At 37.8% G+C, this 7902-nt stretch overlaps 1 protein-coding gene across 12 annotated transcripts in view; it reads right to left on the reverse strand.

Moving 5' to 3' along the window:
* hts (adducin 1-like protein hts) overlaps positions 1-7859 on the reverse strand; it is a 31217-nt gene extending 23358 nt beyond the window's left edge. For 6 of the 12 annotated variants that reach the window (XM_089865464.1, XM_089865466.1, XM_089865462.1 and 3 more), the window contains exon 1: positions 7509-7857. The gene's annotated coding sequence lies outside the window, so the exon portion shown is untranslated. Of the gene's footprint in view, positions 1-7508 lie in introns of all 12 variants that reach the window. The other 6 variants (XM_089865468.1, XM_089865469.1, XM_089865467.1 and 3 more) reach the window with 3 other exon arrangements.
* Between the last annotated feature and the right edge of the window lie 43 nt (positions 7860-7902).

The following is a 7902-nucleotide window of genomic DNA, read 5'->3' on the forward strand; positions in this document are numbered from 1 at the left end:
TGGGGTGATTTAAAAGTGTTATAAACAAGATGGGCTGAAATTCAGCTTGAGGTGCAGGCAACCGGCAGATCTAGTTATGGTGGTTATTAGAGATGGGCCGATACCAGTTTTAACCGATACCGATATCATTCGATATTTGGGAAACCGATACGTACCGATACCGATATTTTACCCGATCCTTCGAATAAACCGATATTAACCCGATACCGATATATTAACCGATATCAATAAGAAAATAGATGCTATAATATAGGTTGTAGAGATGGGCCGATACTGATCCCATATCGGTATCGGTATCGGTACCGATATTTGACTTTAAACGATATATCGGTATTGGTTGACAATGAACCGATATTTTTCCTTAAAAAATATCGGGTAGAAATATCGGTTCATTTTTAACCGATACCGATATATCGGTTAAAGTCAAATATCGGTACCGATACCGATATGGGATCGGTATCGGCCCATCTCTAGTGGTTATCTTTAATTTTAAAAGCTCGAATCTTTTACAAGCTCGTTTTACTTAAACGCTGAAATAACCACTTTTTTACGTAGAAAATTCTATCCTATATTAAAACCCGATCACGTTTGGCTGTTTAATTCGTGACAACATGGTTAATTTTAAATTGGTTTAGATAACTTTTATCGTGAATATATTTCCAACACGTTTTTTCCTTTCATTTGAACAAGTTTTATCGCCGCGGTGTTGATTTCGTTCTGCCAACTTTTTAATTTATCTCCGCGGTTATTTTAATCTTGTTAGAATTCCGACAACAATTTTGTTAAATTTAACGAATGACTTTAAATGTACAGTACTTTGGGGACCCATAACTCTGGTTCTATAAGAGATACGGCCAAGTCCTTTGAGTATGTTAAAGTACTATTTATCCCCTAATTTACGATGATACTAAACACTCGGCTTAGGAGGACAACCCTTCAAAGTTGGTGTGAAATTAAGTACGCGTTAATATAACGAAGCATATTGCCCCTTTCCAAAGACACGAAACATACTCGGGGTTACGAACAATCGTGGCCCGACGAATAGGGAGCGAAATTTTTCATTTTGGATTAAGACGACGTGACGTCACTGACGAACTTTGGCATTAATAGTAACAAGTACATTCGGTTCACCGTCCCTTTACAGAAGGAACGAAGCCTTATAAACTTTATCTCGCGAGTTCTCGATAGTGATTCGACGTAATTTCGGCCTACACTGAAAACGTTTCGGAACACTACCAAAGTCACTTTGGGAAGTGGTGGTGAAGGGGGTGAAGGGGAGGGGGGTGCCGCGAGTGATTAGCACTCGGAGCTCGAGTAATTAAGCAACACGTCTTGAGGATCAAGATCTAAAAACTGTAAATCAATTTTAATATCGCGATTGTGGGGATTGTAAAGAAAGGGCACGCCTTTGCCGCTTTGGGACAGTCAGGGTTCATACCACTTTTGGATAACAAATTTCCCTGAGATTTACAGGTTTTTCCCCACATACTTCCCTGAATTTTCCAGAGTTACGAGCCTCCAAAGTTTACTGTAATGCTATTCCTGAGAAGGGGGTTGTTTGTTTACGTTTTGCTTAATTACTCGGCCCCTGTTTGTCGTAGCCCTAATTTTATAGTATGGTTGGATGGGGGACAAATTGGACTATATCATACTCAAAGGACATCCCCATATCTCTAGTAGAACCAGAGTTATGAGCCTCCAAAGTTTGTTGTTAAAAATCATAAGTAACATAATAACAATAAGTGAGACGATACCATAAGTTAACGAACATTTTGCTTAATTACTCGGCCCCTGTTTCTCGTAGCCCCAAGCTTTTAGTGTGGTTGGATTGGGGACAAATTGGACTATAACATACTCAAAGGACATCCCCCTAACTCTAGTAGAAACAGAGTTACGAGCCTCCAAAGTATAGTGTAATGTTAATCCTATGGAGGGTATGTTCATGAACATTTTGCTTAATTACTCGGCAACTGTTCGACGCAAATTTCCCTGAATTTAAAATTTCCATGAGTTTTTTGTCAACTATTTATTTCCCTGATTTTTCCAGGTTTGTATGAACCCTGGGACAGTGATGGCAACTTGATACGTGTTACGACGAGATAAGCCCGACTTGGATTTGAAGTGGATTGATAAGTCGGTCTTATCTATAGCGAGTCAATATCAATTTATAATCCACGCCTGTTATTATAAAGCCGATCCTCTAAGAGACTCTAAGATGATAGCGGAGCTTCCTTAGTAAAAAGTCCGACCGAAATAAACGAAAGCAAGCCCCCCCCCCCCAGCCGAATTTCGAAAATATTTATAATAATTAGGGTTGGTACTGGTAATTGTGAAGTATAGTACGGATTACGGCGTAAAGTTCGGGTTTACTGGTTCGGTGGGTTGAAATAGATTTAAATATTTAAAAATATAGGACTTTTTGCAAAAATATAGGTATTTATACAGGGTTCGTACAAAATTTTTGGAATGAAATTCCCTGCCTTTTCCAGGTTTTCCCTGACTAAATTCCACAAATTTCCCTGACCATTTGCAATAACGTACATGGCGAACATATATGAAAACCAATCTAAATTCACTCGAATCATTTTTGCACAAGTTAATGTTATAAAAATTAGCCAATTAATTTGTTTAAATTTAACTTTAAGTGAATCATAAATAATCCCTGACATTTCCCTGACCTTTTATAGGCCCATTTTAAATTACCCTGACTTTTCCCTGACCTTTTAGGTTCATTTTAAATTACCCTGACTTTTCCCTGACCTTTTAGGTTCATTTTAAATTACCCTGACTTTTCCCTGACCTTTTAGGTTCATTTTAAATTACCCTGACTTTTCCCTGACCTTTTAGGTTCATTTTAAATTACCCTGACTTTTCCCTGACCTTTTAGGTTCATTTTAAATTACCCTGACTTTTCCCTGACCTTTTAGGTTCATTTTAAATTACCCTGACTTTTCCCTGACCTTTTAGGTTCATTTTAAATTACCCAGACTTTTAGGCCCAATTTCAATTTCCCTGACTTTTCCCTGACCTTTTAGGCCCATTTTCAATTTCCCCGACTTTTCCAGGTTTTCCAGGTCGTGTACGAACCCTGTTATAGGTATTATAGGACCCGTTATTGTCAACCTCAAGTATTTAGTATCGCTGGAAATGGGGAACGTTATTGGAAACCTTAAGGACCTACCCCTCTTAATAACATCCGTATTTAGAACATGAAATGAACTGGTTCCGGGTTTATAGGGCCCGGGCTGTTCTTTCCCTCCCCCCACTACACTATAGCCCGTTTTAGGCGGGGGCAGCACCACCAGACACAATGAAGAACCCGCAACAGGTTTAACGAGAAGAAAGTAACTCGGCGTCAAAAATAAATTCAGGTTTTTTCCTAGAAAATAATTTGACTATATAGCCTTTGGAACAACCTGTTACGTTGAAATAGTACCCACTACCGCTCCCCCCCCCAAACTATAATCCTCCAGACAGACACCAGAATTAATAGAAAAAAATAAAGGGACACTTAAAATAGACGAGGCCTAATGTCAAAGGTATATAGATATAAACACAAAAAGTACACTTCACTAGCAATTCCCTAGCCTTTCCTAGCTGCCTTTGCGTGACTGTAGACGACGTGTGTAAAGTGAAATAAGCAAACTACCCTCCGCTCAACCGCCTAGTGGAACTAACCAATCGGGGAAAAGCTTCTCGACGTCATAGGTCAGGGTTCATACACTTTTGGAAAACAAATTTCCCTGAGATTTCCAGGTTTTTCCCGTATATGGAGTATCCTATGGAGCTAATGTTAACGAAGGAGGGGAGAGGGCAAATTGAACTATAACATACTCAAAGGACATCCCCGTATCTCTAGTAGAACAAGAGTTATGAGCCTCCAACATTGGGTGCAATGTTAATCCTATGTAGGGGATGTTTATGAACATTTTCCTCAATTATTCGGCCCCTGATTGACGCAAATTTCCCTGATTTCCCCTGAGGTTTATGTCAACTATTTATTTCCCTTATTTTTCCAGGTTTGTATGAACCCTGATGGAAGGGTTCTCACATTACACGGGGCGCCAGCGAGTTTCAACGAAGTGTACTTTTTCATTTTTATATCTATATACTTTTGCTGAACTCGCCCTTTCAGTTCAGTTTTCTTCGCTGAATGAGGCCACGTCGTCGCGAATAATTTCGGACATTTAAGTCCCCCTTTTAAGAATATGGTATAAAATTACAAAAGCCAATAACCTATCCCAGATGAATTTTTAAATTCACTCGAAAAATAAAATTGAGGCGAAACACCAATTTGGTATTCGGGGAATACCGAGGAAAATATTTGCCCAAGTAAAACCACGCTCGTGTTCAGCGTTCAAAGGGTAGAAGAGGTCAAAACTTCCCGGTTTAAATTTACGTAAATTATTTTGGGGTTCCACGGAAACGTTAAATACGCTTATAATTAGGAAACTTCCGTCCGTATAAACAAACACACTATTTAAATTAGCAACTTTAATTGTCTCAGTCTACGACCCACCATGCCAAAAAGTAAATGCTAACGCGAAAAAAAAAACACGGAGGGCACAAATTTTGAAACGAGGAAGTTAAAATAACCGATAAAACGTAGCATATTATCCAAAACAAAGGAAGATTAAGGGTAGAGTGACGAAAAGTAGAGTCTACCATTCTCAAAAATGATGCTTAAATTATGGCCCGCTTTTCATTTAATTGTAATTAATAAAAAGAAAAAAAAAATAACCTAACAAAGAAGAGAGCGTATATAATTTTTGGCGTCTATTTTTACACTCTGACCAGGGTTCATACAACTTTTCGGAAAACAAATTTCACTGAGATTTCCCTCCCATATACTTCCCTGAATTTTCCAGGTTTTCCCCCTATATGGAGTATCCTATGGAGCAAATGTTAACGAAGGAGGAGGGGGGGGGGAATATGATTATTGCATAATCCCCGTAACCAGAGTTACGAGCCTCCAAAATTTAGTGTAATGCTTTTCCTTTGGAGAGGGGTTTGTTAGTGAACATTTTACTTAATTACTCGGCTCCTATTTGACGCAAATTTCCCTGATTTTACTAAAAACTCTAAACTTCCCTGAGGTTTTTGTCGACTATTTATTTCCCTGATTTTTCCAGGTTTGTATGAACCCTGGCTGACCTACTAGGGGGAAATAGAGAAGGTTGGACGCGTGGCGTTTTATTAAATTGGTCTCTCGCTCGCTTCCGCCTACTAATTAACGCTACGATTCATTTTTACGAATTAGTTTAATAATTAAAACCCAAATAGGGGGCAAATAATTGAAGGTAGCGAGATTAAGTAGCATCGTAGTTCCTAAGACGACTTTAATTTGTCAAAACAACGAACGAATCAACGCGAGGAGGCGACATTATTATAGGGACTCGAGTGAGTCGTAGGGGTAAAAATATTCCCATTATTGTCAGTATACCTGAACGGAAGGCAGGTACGTTGGTTTCCCGGTCACACGCGCCTAGTTCAACGAACTAAGCCCGTGACGAGACTCGGTTCTCAGACGGACCCCGGGAGGGGGGGACAACAACCTTGAGCTAGCAAAAGCCGAGTACAACCAATACAAACTTATTGACTAACGCTAAAAGAAAGAACATAAAACGGAGGAGCCGGCTAGGCGGCCTTTCCCTTTCAACTATCCCCGTGTCGTGTAATACTTCTACAATTAGAAATTTTACTTTACTATCCCTTTAAAATGTATTTTTCGGTATCTTATAAACCAAATTTGACGTAGGCGCTAACCTTAATTAGGGGTCAAGGATATTAAAATTAAATCTGCCTTCGCAAAAAGAATAATAATAAAAAGCCCAAAACCGTACTCTAGTTAGAAAAAAACATAGAACAGTTTAAAAAATAGGTTCTTCTATCTTCTGCCAACTGACCTTGACTTCAATAAATAATGGGCGAACAAGCGCACTTGACAAAACTACAATAATATTCAGAGGTGAAGTTGGATTCAATTAATTGGATATGGAAATAAGAGGCGCTAAACACTCTCTGATGACCCACTTTTAAATTCTTCAACATTTCAATGATATTTTTGGCCTATTTTTAAATTTAGTGACTTTTCAATGACCTTTGACCCATTGTTTTAATTCCCCGACTTTCCCAGTGACGGCGATAAAAGATACGTTTTCGTTTAAGTTCAAAGGTTTCATTCAATCATTTTTGAATGACAGTTGGAAGGCTCTAGATTCGTCAATTCTAATCCTAAGTAGAAAAATGCACCAATAACATTTTGATGGCGGCTACAGTGTCAGTTACAGTATTAATTAATAGCCTAAAACCAAACCTAAGCCTAACAAAATCATAACGTAACCTACTCTAAAAAGTAACTTATGAATAAGCCTACCTGGATAAACATTTGAATAATGACTAAAAAAGGCCACATAACGTAAATCTATTTTTCTCAATAGCCTCTCCAAAAAAATAAAAATGAAGATACAATAAGACATAAGACAGAAACATATCTATTGAGCGCCCCAAGCAAGCAAGCTCTATATCAAACGTTAAATCAAAACGTGAATTGAATAAAGGGAATTAATATCTTCTTAAAATGGGCCTCTAACTTTTAGGGAGCAGCCCAGACCACAGAATCAAAACCAGCGGGGGATTGGGGGGAAAGGGGGGCGCCCCTCATCAGTATCAAATTTTCAATGCTAGTTAGTTTGGAGATATTCTTTACAATATGCTTTTTGGTTAACAGAAAGTGGTTTGTTTATGAGATCATAAGATTCAAGTTCAACATTCTAAAATATTTCCTGATAAAATCACTTTGCGTTGTAATTTTCTGATTTCAGGTTTAAAATAGTTTAATTTTAGACGTCCCTGACTTTGGAACTGCCGTCTGACCTTAGGTCAAATTTTAAAAGATGGCAATAATACCAAAACACACCCTGAATCATAAGCATGCATGCACCAAGTTACCAACAAAATAGTACTATCTAAATTTCAATAACCCTTCAGTAAATAATTAAAATTTCAAACTTGACAAATTAATATCATTAACTTAATTTGTTAAACCAATCAATTCAGCTAAGAGTCCTTAACTATGTATATTTCGTGATGTGTTTAATTTTTGACCACACCTATTCAGACAACCAAGGCTTAGCGAACTATCTATGTCATAAAACCCTAACGCTTAGCTAACCCGGCTACGAAACGAAACGAAATTTTTTTTAATTTTTTACAGCGATTTTATGGAAATTATACGTAAAACAACGCGGAAATTGATGATAATGCGTGGCTAGATATATTAAGGTTCTTTAGATAACTATTACTCGTAATTAAGAGCTCAAAATTACGGTTCAAAGCCTGTATCTAGGCTGGAGGATCTGGATTACTCGAACGATTAATCTAATCGCTAAGCCTTGGTCCAAAAAACACCCGAGTCTTTTACATAAGCAAAATAAACAAATTCTCAAAATGATTCAATTCACGGCGTATATTTTACTTAATAATTGATAAATGTTTGTTTATTTACCTTAAAATGACTCGAAGATATCCGTTTATCGGCAAAAGCGAAACAGTTACAATTTTCACCGCTCTGACACGCTAAACTTTCCCTTCGACTCGACGGCTTCCCGCTAGCGTTAGGCCTAACGTTTCGCCTCACCCAAATTTTAGTTTCCGTGAACTACGTTTGAGGGCGCTACGCATTAATTACGTTTGGTTTTAATATCGGGGTTGATTGTACTTATTTAAATACCAAAAAATGCGTAAATTAATGTTAAAAATGCCATTTAAATTCGTTTTTAAATGTTAGTTTTATAATTAGGCGTATTTAAAAGGTTTCGGAAAAATATTAAAGCACGCTTACTGTATCACGTGATTAAATAGGGTTGTTTCGCCGCGGCAGTCACAAGACCTTTTGGGACT

This window comes from Phalangium opilio, unplaced genomic scaffold (genome assembly GCF_054372755.1).
Source record: "Phalangium opilio isolate 3A_F unplaced genomic scaffold, DU_Popi_V2 ptg000014l_1, whole genome shotgun sequence".
Taxonomy (NCBI): domain Eukaryota; kingdom Metazoa; phylum Arthropoda; class Arachnida; order Opiliones; family Phalangiidae; genus Phalangium; species Phalangium opilio.